Source organism: Rhinolophus sinicus, chromosome 3 (assembly GCF_057876585.1).
Source record: "Rhinolophus sinicus isolate RSI-liver-muscle chromosome 3, RSI-T2T, whole genome shotgun sequence".
NCBI classification, from domain to species: Eukaryota; Metazoa; Chordata; class Mammalia; order Chiroptera; family Rhinolophidae; genus Rhinolophus; species Rhinolophus sinicus.
The window spans coordinates 33846178-33858238 of record NC_142503.1 but is presented as its reverse complement, the minus strand read 5'-3'; the positions used below and the strand labels follow the sequence as shown (position 1 = coordinate 33858238).

Sequence of the window (12061 nt, the reverse complement as noted above, 5' to 3'; positions counted from 1 at the left end):
AATAGTGAACATATTTCTCTATTTGATGGCCTCCAACCTTCAAATTTTATCCAGCTTTACCAGGACAATATGTTTTGGAGCAAATTCCCAACCCTTTATCTTCTTCACCATAGTAGTGGGTTCCAGGGGCCATTTTGTAAAACATGAACCCACCCTCCTAGGCCAGAACCTTTCCCTGGTAATTTGGGGAGCAGATACACACGGATTCTCCCACAATAAACTTTCTACACAGATGCTCATGACAAGAGAACTTTTGATTTCTTGGTGACTGAAGCAGCCATGGAAATGCACCACTTAAATCTCCCTTCGAGAGAGGAAAGGAGTTGGGAAGTGAACGAGTGAAGTTAGCTGATGGCTTTTAGCACCTTCAGACTCTGCCTCAGCTTTTGAGCTGAGGCCATGCTTGTTCCAGGCAACCCCCAGCTACTAACTAAGTGCCACAGGGGTACGAGAGCCTGGACATGTCTGCCAGCATGGAACACCTCTAACAGATCATCGTGGCCCTGGAGCTCCCATCATATCTGCTTGGTGCTGTGAGGCTCTCCCTGCCGAATCCTGCTTCCTCCCAACTTTCCTGTAACAGGTGTCAGATCTGCATCATGGCGTGAAAGCTTTTCCTGTCCAATCTAGCCCCCTCTTGCTTTCCTCTCTCACAGGCATTCATGGAAACAAAACTCATATGCTTCTAGCTCCATCTCAATGTCTCCTTCACAGAAAACCCAACTAACTCAGTGGCCATACTTGGCCACATATAAGGATTGAAGAGAAGAGGAAACCAATCATATATAGATAAGAAGAGAGCAGATGAGAGGGCACATGATACTGTTAGTTTTCCAGTATCTATTTCCAGTTCCTTCCAGAGATCTGACTGCTTTTATATACATGAGTTCCATGGAACACTATTAAAATTTTTCTTATCTTTTCAGGAGTTAACTTAGGCTTTTACTCTTTTGTCACAAGGATAAGTAATTAATATATTTTCGACAACCTCTTCAAAAAAGAGAGGCGAGTTAAGGTCACAAAACCACCATGCTAATTATACCCCTTCCATATCTCTACCAATACTCACCCCAGCCCACCAACCATCCACACCACTAAGTCTGAATGAATGCAAAATCACCAAGAAAATTCCCTTAAAGGGCAAGAAGGGACAGGGAGAGGAAGCTCATTAATGCTAATTGAGATAATCCTCTCTTACTGTGGAAGAAAGTGGCATTTTCAGCTAAGTTAACAAAAAAAGAACCAAAATGTAAAGGTATAACTTTGAAGCAATTAAAAATTTCTTAAAATAAAATAAAATATTTAAAAATAAGCTATTTTAAGAAATGTGCTTCACTGACTCTGTAAGTAGCAGAGGGATAAAATACAGAATATATTTTTATGTTTGGTGGCTTCTCACATTCAAATGTATTTTAGCAGCATGCATTAATTGAACACCTACTACATGCCACATCTGGAAAAAGCATTGGTTATACAAAGATGAAAGACTCGTCTCTTAAAAGCTCAGATAATTGCAGGAGACAAGTAATGAAAAAGATGACGAGACATAAACACTAGAATGAAATTTCCTTTACTTGGGTTGTATCACTTTTTAGTAAAAAAAGGCAGTAGCCAAGGACAAGAGAAGTTTTCCAAACAGTTACTGAAGCATTGGTGCAATAAGAAAATATACCGTTTTTAAAAGAAGAACAGGAATTTTTAAAAATTAGACACATTTTGCAATGAGGAAGAGCAATAACATACTAAATGTAACTACCAAGCTTTATCAAAAGAAAAATGAAAAACACCCAGCACTAATGTTGACAGGAAATTACCCTGAACCATGTCTGCTAAGAGCACCAGTTCCAAGCCTGGCCCGTCCAAGTTCCTCCTGAGTTCCCACGGGCTGCACCACAGGTGAGGTGGTGAGATGTCTTCTAGAACATGAGCCCTCTGTGGACATCTCCATATTTGTTCTCTCCAGTTTTACAACGGGAGCCCACAACCCAGCACCATGGTCTACCTCCCCCTGCTCTGTTTGAATTCCATCTCAATTTCTTTGGATTCATTTGTCAGTCAGCCACCAGGATAACTCTCAAAGACTCCTGGCATTGACACCCTTGGTGGTACTCTGCCACATTAAGTAAAGCTGACCCATGTAACTAATAGGATATTGCAGAAATGACAATGTGTTATTTCTGAATCTAGGTTACAGGAGACATGGAGGCTTCTTTCACCTTTCTCTCTTTAACTGCTCCCTCTAAGGGAATCCAGCCACCATCCCACATTGTGAGGAACTGAGGTGACCTTCCAACAACCAGCACCCTGTGAGTGAGCCATTTTGGAAGAGAATCCTCCAGCCCCAGTCAAGTCTTCCGATGACTACAGCCCTTGTGACATCTTAACTGCAGCCTCAGGAGCAAGCCCGAGACAGAACCACCCAGCTAAGCCACTACTGAATTTCTGACCCACAGAAGCTAGAATAAGTGTTTATTGTTTTAAACCACTAAGTGTTGAAATAATTGCTCCTTCTTTCCTTTATCTACCCAGCAAATATGTTGTCATAAAATTGTTTTTAGAAATTATTCTTTATACAATACTGGAAAGATCTATTCCTCTAATTCTGAGATCACACAAAGTATTTTTCTCTTCACGTTTGCCTCAAGAAGATGAAAGAGTCACAGCAGATAAGCAACAACTCCACAAATGTCTTTTAAATGACCCAAGAGGAATGACAGCCAGAGTCCCATGGAATTCATCCCAGCCACCTGGAAGCAGAAACTAACAAGGCACAGCAGCTATGGCCAATCTACAGACAAAACGAGATCTGTTTTTAAAAAATCATGTTTACACATTTCACTGCCCTGAAGGAAGTGGTCTCAAAAATCAGGTTGGGTTTAAGAATTGTCAAGTTCAATGTGGCTGCAGAAGCAGGAGAACAGCAGTCAATACGGGGCCAACCTAGGTCTTCCTGCCAAGAGGGATGAATGCCATCCATTCATCCCAACACTGAGGGGATGCTCTACCCAGAGTATCAGACTCTGACAGCCACCTCTGCATGGTCTCATAGCATTAGACCAACCTGCTGAAGACTTCTGCCACCACTGGCAACCCAGCCTACACATCTCCAGGCAACGTTCCTCAATCCCAGCCTCATCCTTTCATCCTCATGATATAGCCCAAGTCAGAAAGCTCTGTGCTTGTTCCTGAGACCCAGAGGCCCAGCACATCCTGCAGCTGCTTTTCTCAGTGCCCTGGGCAAATCAGGGGCCTGCCCTCAGCTCCTTTATGGCTGCGGCCCTCACCTCGCTGAGCGCTGCAGACGATAGCATAGGAGCAAATCAGGAATTCTAAATACCCACCCGCAAGGTTGGTTCCATCTACTGCAAGGGCCCCGGCTCTAAGTCATGCCAGACCTTTCAGAAGGAGCCCTTCACCTTTTTGTCTCTATTTCCTTTTTCTCTTTGTTTTGTCTGATTCTTTACTCAAACACATAGGTCAGAAACAGCCCCTACTCCTTTTTCAGGGTAAAATGCTGAGATAGTAGTAGTTCTTTGTAAAGAATCTGATCTATCAGGTCACAAATTACAATTCCATTTATGTGTATATACACACAGGTGTACAAACATATATATCTGTGTATGTATAAGTCTGTCTGTGTGCGTGTGAATACACAGAAGAAGTAAGTTTAAAGAAGAAAATTAGTGTTGCTTTCAACACGCTGGGCCTTGGTTTATCTCATCTGTAAAGTGGGACTAAAACTGGCCATATCACAGAGGGTTGTTTTGAAAATTCTTTGAGATGTGTAATAGCATAGAACTGGCATATAGTGGCCGCATATTAAAGTCTCTGAGAAGAAATCTTGAAGTAATCAAACATGTTTGGCATTATTTAACTCACTGGTTATCACGTATTGAACCATAGAACACTTTTTTGAGAAACAAATGACATTTCTTGGAACATCACAAGAAAAAAGCTCTCCAGCACAATGGCCTTCATGAGTATCCGGGATTTTTGAGGTGAAAACCTCACTTCTTTCTGATAATGTGAACAATTTTTCTGGTTTGGAAGAAAGGCAAAACTTTGTTTAATATATTCTCTAAACCTCTAAAGAGAAGTATGGTTTATATTTTCTCCCATCTTAGTTGCTTTTAAGTAAAGTGGTCATAAAATGAAACAAGTGGGTTAATGATCACTTTCTCTAACTAATCATCATAATTATAGCTATTGTCTAAAATTCGGAATTCAAGACGAAAGTCCCCATGAAAATAAGCCAGACGCCCGGTAGAGGTGCCCAAACCTACACAAATGAGCCAGTTCCTCACAACACATTCCCATTCAGCACTACACACAGTTTTTAGCTTCAGGATTAGAGGGAAGTTAATCACGAGGAGACCATTCATTCAGCTTGCTGGAAATCAATTTGTTTTGTGCCTCTATATTTGAAAAGTACTAAACGCAGCAAAGAGCAGCAGTTGACAGAAAGAGAAACAGATTTTATTTTCGCTTTCATTTAGTGAAGTTCCTAAAGGCATGCTAGTTTTCTGATTGTAACTGGAATGTTCCAGGCCTCCTATATTCAAGCCTCACCCCTATGCCGTCAAGCTTGCCTTTCTTCCCTCTGTGCTGGCTCACCAGCCCCGACCTACCCCTACAGGACTTGAGTCTTGAGCAAATCCAGTATTCCTCAGACTCTCCCAGAAACACTGCTGTGTTCCCAAAGCTGCAGGTCCCTCCATATGCTGATGGGGATATGTGGCTTCTTCTAGTCTGTATTTTTCCCCACTCACTGCAAGGCACAGCGCAGACATGGAAAACCATCCCTCCAGCTGTGTCACACTTGGCCCTCTAAAACTAGAGATGGCACTGCTTTGTACCCGGAGTCTCAAAATCCCTAATATCAATGGCTCCTTCAACTGCCACTTATCACCCCTAACCACAGGAATCAGAGCTAGTCCCTGACGTTGGGCTGGGAAACGGGGAAGTGAAAACGAAGAAGGTAGTAATCTTTGCCCTACCACTCTGTGTTCCCCACAGAGAAACTCCTTTTTCTTTCTTTCTGCATACAAATCACTGATGTGATTTGAGGTTATGGGACCAGCAGTAGTCCAAACAAAAGCATAGTGGAGAAATTGTATCCCTTCCCAAGTGGTTCACAAAGGGTTGGTTTTTTGGGTTTTTTTATTTCTACCATATTGTCCAGTAATTCCTCTTCTGGGTATGTACCCAAATGAAATAAAATCAGTACCTCATCTGTACTCCCATGTTCATTGCAGCATTATTCCTAATAGCCTGGATAAGGAGACATCCTAAGTGTTCATCCAGGTATAAATGATGAAAAAATCGTGGTTTCTAAATACAATGGGATATTATGCAGCCTTCGAAAAGAAAGAGATCCTGCCATTTACAATAATATGGATGGAGCTGGAGGGCATTATGCTAAGTGAAATGAGCCAGACACAGACCGAAAAGAGCTGCATGACCTCACGTGTATGTGGAACATAAAGATGAATCCATAGAAGCAGAGAGTGAAACAGTGGTCACTAGGGGAGGGGCGGGGGGTGACATGAGATGTTAGCCAAAGCGTACAAAGTTGCAGTTATGTCGGATGCATCATCTAGAAATCTCATGTACAGCATGATCACTATCGTTAATAATCCTGTTATTACAAACTTGAAATTTGCTAGGAGAGTAGATTTCAGGTCCTCTCACCACACACAAGTGCACGCGCGCGCGCGCGCGCACACACACACACACACACACACACACACACTGGTAACTATGTGAGGTGGTGCTATGTTAATTAGCTGATGGTAATAATCATTTCAGTATGTGTGAGCCTATCAAATCATCACATTGTACACCTTAAATAGATACTTTTTTTTTTTTTTAAAGAGCCTCTTCTCAGTGGGAAGGGAAATCAAACTTTTTCCTTTCCAAAGACTTTAAGAAGTTGTTTCTCATGTCACTGGGAGAAAAGGGGGATCTTCCTGGGGCGCATGAGCCAAGTCTCTCTATTGCCACCTGCTGCCTCCTGACCATGAAGAACATTGGAAATTCAGGAATGATGGGCCAAGTGCTTGCTGTGGAAGGAACTACACACCCCCACCTGGTGATAGAACTCAAGATTCCTTGATTCTGTCTTCTTCCCTATTAAGTAAGCCATGAGAAGCAGCTGGTGGGAAAAGTGGGGAGGAGGGGACATTTAATTTTCAAAGCTGCATGTTTTTAAATTACACATTGGAAAAAGATATCTGTTTCAGAACTCAGCTGCCAACAGTTTCCTCAAGTGTGAAGGGCTGGCTAGAGGTGCAAGAGAATTCACACCCTGGGACCCACCTTCAACCAAAGAGCAGCAAGAGTTTGTAGATAAACACCCCAGCTTCCTCCTCTCTCAGTGGGACGATTCTGAAGTGTTCTACCAGGTTTCTCAGAGGGCCCCTTGGTAACATTATACCCAGTGACCTGTCTCACTTGCCCACTCCCTCCCGATGTTTCCTGGAGTCCCCCCTCAAGTTAATAACTTCCATCCAAATCCTTATTTTCGGGTCTGATTTTGGGGGAGCCCAAAACATAAACCATATGCAAGAATCTGGGATTTTGTTTCAGAAGTTATATGCTGTTCTGTGGTGTTGGCCTCTGAAAGGTTTTAATAGAATCGGCATTAGATTTACTAACAGTTGGAAAAATTCCTCTGTCTTTGCTCCAGGGTCTTCACAAAGCAGGAGGATTGGCTGACAAGAATGGCCTGCAGCTCATAGCAGTGAGAACAAATGGTAAATCTTAGTTAGAAAGCACTTCCAAAGCGAGGGAGGTGGTTAAGTGCACTTTCGTTAGGCATTAGAACCCTGGAGGGGCCTGGTTGGAACCCAGGGAGACTGGTCTTCTACTAGTCCGTACAGGTGGCTCCAACTTGGCTAATGTTTTATAGTTTATGGGCAATTGCTTAACATCATTGGAAGATACAGAAAAAAGCAGTAAGCATGCATTTAAAGGAAAAGGAAGTGAGCAATTACAATCATGTCTCAGAAGCCAGGCAAGGAGCAATAGAAAGGGGTCTGACAAACCAGGCCATGTGCAAGCAAACTTGGGGATGCTATTAGAGGCCATGTGGGACCCCACCCTGCCAGGCTGTGAGGGCTCCCTGTCTCCAGGGCTAAGTCAGTGGAACCGAGAGAGGAAGACCCCTCTAGAATCAGAAGGCCATTGGAAAAAGACCTGGGGGTCAGTATTTTGCCACCAGAACTGTGAAGTTGGACATAGGAATGTCAGGTCTAGCCGTGAGGTGAACCACTTCCAGGTTTTGAAGGTACCAGAGATGAGACGGGGCAGGTCTGGAAAAGAGCCTAGAGTCAGGCAGGCAGTGCCTCAACTACCCTTGCAAGGGAGTCAAACAGGCCCTGCTCTCAGCCTTCCAAGTCTAGAAGAGACATCATCCAGTCTTGGAAGGGAAAACCCTGAGATTCAATGTAGTAGACGTGGCCACACTTATTTTCTGTCACTGAGAGGAAGCCCATTATGTGGGCCAATGAATGATGCCACCCCCATGACTCAGAAGCCAAAATCTTCTCAGGAGTGAAGACTACCAGCTGGGCCAATACACAGCCACTTGCTAAATGTTAAATAAATTGCTAAAATAGATACCTGTTGTTTTCTCTTCCTCATGAGCTCTGAAGGCCCTGAGTGTGCCACGTGTCTTCAGCTTGCCCTCTCTCCTGCTCCTGGTCATGGGGCTGAGCAGGAGGCATTACATCAACAGGTTTCCAGGCTGTCTGGATCCCATTGGATGCAGCCAATGGGAGCCCCTGGTCAGGGGGTTACAGGCATCAGAGAGAGCAGGAAGGAAGGTAGAGTGTTTATTTCCCTGGCTCCCTCTCTGTGAAGTCAGCCCAGGCTGGCTCTGTACCTTCAGAGAAGATCACGGTTTCTCCTAAAGGGGCCTGCTCCACAGGACTCCCTCCTTCCAGGTTCAAATCACTGATCCTTCCCCTTGTTTCGTCAGCCCTGGGGACATAATGACTCTGTTGCTGCCAGCCCGGGCTTTCCATGCTACTGTTGTGGTTCCCTTATTCCCCACCCTTTCCTTTATATTTGGTCCTTTTGTAGATAAATCCTTTTCCAATTATCCTAATTTGAATATACCACCTGATTTCTGATGGGGCCCTGGCTGCTGCAAAGTCATGGTGGTGGCTGGGGGAAGGAATGAACTAGCCCAGTGGGTGGCCCAGTGCTACAAGCAGGGCAGAGAGATGTGTCACCTTGTCAGCACCTGGGCTCCTCATAGGCCTTATAAACAGCTGACAGACAACTCCACATCAGGCCCAAACAAGGATATGGGACAGGGCTGGAAGCAGCAGCTCTGAAAAGGATTTTTCCTCCAGTGGCATAGACATGGGAGTGCCAAGGGTAATACCCAAACCTGAGGATGAACAATGTGGGTCCGGAGGTGAGAATGGAGGCATCAACCCAGCCATGTAGCCAGTGGTCAGCTCCTAATATGCTGTTCGTTTGAGCCAACAAAATCATCCCTGTCCTGCCACACCTACCTCAGGTGTATTATTTGCATGTGTGGATTTGCACGGAGGGAGGAAGGCCCTGAGAGTAGGATGTTTTATGGTACAGGGACCCAGGGGGGAAAGAGAGGACAGTGGTGGGTTCAGTCTGGCATCTGGTGCCCAGTCCAGGGAAATAGACCAGGTCTGAACTCCATGGAGAGAGCAGCATTCAACCATTTCTTTTCCATTTGGCATCTGATAAGATGTTCTTGCAGCCAGAGATTCAGAGCCCCAGGCAGGGGCAGCAGGTTCCAGGAGTTGACACATGACAAATGGGCAAAACATGACCCACCCTATGGGGCCCAGTAGGCACAGGCTGATTCTGAACAAATGAGACACTGCCTAGGTTTCCTAGGAAAGGTCGGGTAGAGAGATGTTTCCCTATATTGGGTATAAATGCCAACAACATCCATTTCCATAGACTGGTGACACATAGAAGTATCATATGAGAAAAGGGTGGTTTCTTTTTAGCCTTTCCAATACATGAACACAGACAGAAAATAATTGGGGAGAAAGGCATGAAAGAAATGAAATACACAATAATAACTCAAGCCTTTTCTAATAGCCTCTGACTTGAGTGGAGGCCTCAGGGAAATCCCCTTTAAGAGGCTGCTGAGAAGGCACCAGACTTCCTAGGATTCTCATTCAGACGCTTGCTCATCAAGAGCTTCAGATGTCTTGGCTCCAGCTTCCAAGCACCGAGCTTCTACGAACACCGCAGAGTGAAAAGTAAGGATCTTGATCACTTGCTAACCTGTAATAGCTGTAAACAAAAGTTAATTTTGCTAAAACTTTGCTGCCAGTTTGTACCAAGCACGCAGAAAACATAACTGACCTCCAAATCAGAAGTCTATAACCGCACCGTTTTTCATTATGTCTCGTGTTGTGCTTTCCTATTCCTATTACACTTCCCTTGAAGCTCTGTGAAAGAACAATGCCTTTTCAATGGCTAAAAATAATATTGTAGGAATAATAACAGCAGCTAACTTCTGAGTACTTGATATGTGCTAGTCCTACATGGAACTCTATTTGTAGCTCACATATTTAATCTTTACAACAACCTTACAACATAAGTACTATGACAAAGCCCATTTTCCAGATTAGAAAACTGAGGCACAGGGACTTTAAATAGCTTACTTATAGGTAGGGAGCTGGGATAGGAAAAGTGTAACTCTAGAGTCCACACTCTTACCCATAGGGCTACACTATGGAGGTGGCTGTTTGCTCCCCAGCACCTCACACACCTCATATGATATTAGAGGACTCCACCTGGAAGGGTCGTGATAGTGGGGGGAAATGCCAGCCAGTTTGCACATGCAGTTCACAGAAACTTTTGGAAATAAAAATAAGAGAGAAAGTGCACACACAAAACCAGTTTAATCTAATAAGGGAGGATTTGAAATATTTAAAAAGAGCCTCTGTGATGGTGGTTCCTGAACTAGCAGAGGTGACCTAGAAGAAGAAAAGCCCACTAGAGTTGATGCCATCTAGAACTTGTTATTTCCACTGTAAATACTCTTATATGTCATTTCATTGGTTTTGTCTTAAACAAAATGTATTTACACCGTCTAATCTAGCACAAAATATAAACTACTAAGCAAGTAGTTAAAATCAGTTGTGATCAGTTAAGTAAGGGAAATTGAAAGAAAAGCAAGTGAAAACACTTAAGACTGTGGTATGGCCAGAAGTATGCTGTGGGTGTAGTGAACCAAGTCTAAACTTGGTTTAAATCAGTTTTTGTCCAATTCTCCTCTTTTTCAATTTAAAAGAAAAATTGTAAAAAGAATAAGAAATCGATCATGGATATTTTGTGTAAATAAAAATATAAATTTACCTCAAATCGTTACCACTTGGAGTAAAACATATCTTCAAGGCAACAATATTGTTTTTTCAGAATTAAGTGCAGAATTGGAAATATCCCTTTCTTTCAGTGTGGCAGAAGAGAAAAACGAGAGAGACTTGGTATCAAGAGTCCTGTATCATATTTCTGAAATCTAACTTCTCTGCTTGCATTCTTTGATCTCCTAGACTCCATTTCCCCCTTAACCATCCTCTATCTTTCCTTTTACCTTATACACACTCCCCTTCCTGAAAGGGAGCAATGAACTGTTGGAAACTTAAAGATTGCATTTTTCTTTCCATCTCATTTATATTAAATAGCAAACCAAGAAATTGTATAGTAAATGATTTATAAAGAAAGAACTAGATCAAATTTAATAATCAGTTTATGACCTAAAAAAAAGAACTAGAGACCCTATTAATAGCATATTTAACCATGAATCTTAATTAGAATATTAACACCCAGCAAATATAGATGGTATCTAGACTCATAAAAAGCCATACAGGTTTGCCTGATTATTTACATAGGAGCAACAAGGATATTCATTTATGATATGGGCCCTCTTAAGTTTGCTTTCCTGGACGTCATAAGGAATCTCAGATGCACTTTTAAAAGCCTTTATTATTTGCTATCCTGAGGTTAGCTGCTTAACCAAGCTGAAAATTTTCCCTCCTCCAGATTTCACTGGTAGCACATATAACTGAGCAAATGCCTCTTTTCTTCTGTTCTTTAGGTCCCCAATACCCCAAGCTTCCTGCCCTGCCCAGAAGTGACCTTCTTTCCTTTCCTGTCAGGCTAAACCCGGTAAGCCAGGTACCAGGCCAGTTTTTCAGGGGGTGGGGGTGGAGGCTACCTTAGCTCCTCAAATGTATCTGTTCATATCTGATAAAATGGGCCTCTTTCCCAAATATGACATTCCAGGCAAGGCCTTGGTTGCATCATCAATTTTTCCAGTTCTGGACTGATAAAAGGAAGACAGATTCCTATTGAACCTTTGCAGAAAACTCTATTGCTGTGAAAAGTAAGAGTACTCAATAATAGTTTCTGAATTCAACCTATGCGTGGGGAAGTCAATGTGAAAAACATATCATTTAAAAATGTTTTACTGCTGTTTCTAAAATCTAAGTCTGCTAACTTGTTATGGGGTACATATAGCTTAAGATAAAGGGCTCCCTTTTATATCCAGAAATTAGAATATTAAATAATATCAACAGTACTCCAAACATATAACTACAACTATGCCTCATGAATTCACTCAGTCCCAGGTAATCAATTCTTGTTCTATTGTATCTTGGGTTAGTAGTTTTATGAAGCCATCTGCTTCTCAACCAAAGAGTTCTGAAAATCCTGACTCAGTCTTCAGGAATAGACTACAAGCTGTCTGAGCAAAGCCAACAGAAGCCTATACCGAAAGGTATGTTGTTTAAAACGTCATTAGTTTAAAGTACCTGGTCTAGTCCTTTTCTATGGGATTCTGAGACAGTCTTTATTTAACAACACAAACTTGGGCCTGTAGCTGATTGCAGAACCTGCAGGAAAGCTTTAGAGAAAAACACAACCTATTTGTAGATGATAAAGACTTACAATGGCTGTGGTAAATGTATTACTGATCATTTTCAAAGCGAAAGGTCTGGTGAGAGTTTATAACAAGAATACGGCAAACTGACAAGGAAATTTGGTTGTTTCT

General features: G+C 42.6%; 1 long non-coding RNA gene across 1 annotated transcript in view; it reads left to right on the top strand.

Moving 5' to 3' along the window:
• The window catches only part of LOC148758477 (uncharacterized), a 71623-nt gene extending 60418 nt beyond the window's left edge, over nucleotides 1–11205 (top strand). Inside the window, exons 3-5 of the long non-coding RNA XR_016020616.1 lie at nucleotides 6689–6755; nucleotides 9100–9263; nucleotides 11108–11205. This is a non-coding gene — a long non-coding RNA (uncharacterized LOC148758477). The remainder of the gene's footprint in view (nucleotides 1–6688; nucleotides 6756–9099; nucleotides 9264–11107) is intronic.
• The last annotated feature ends 856 nt before the right edge of the window (nucleotides 11206–12061 follow it).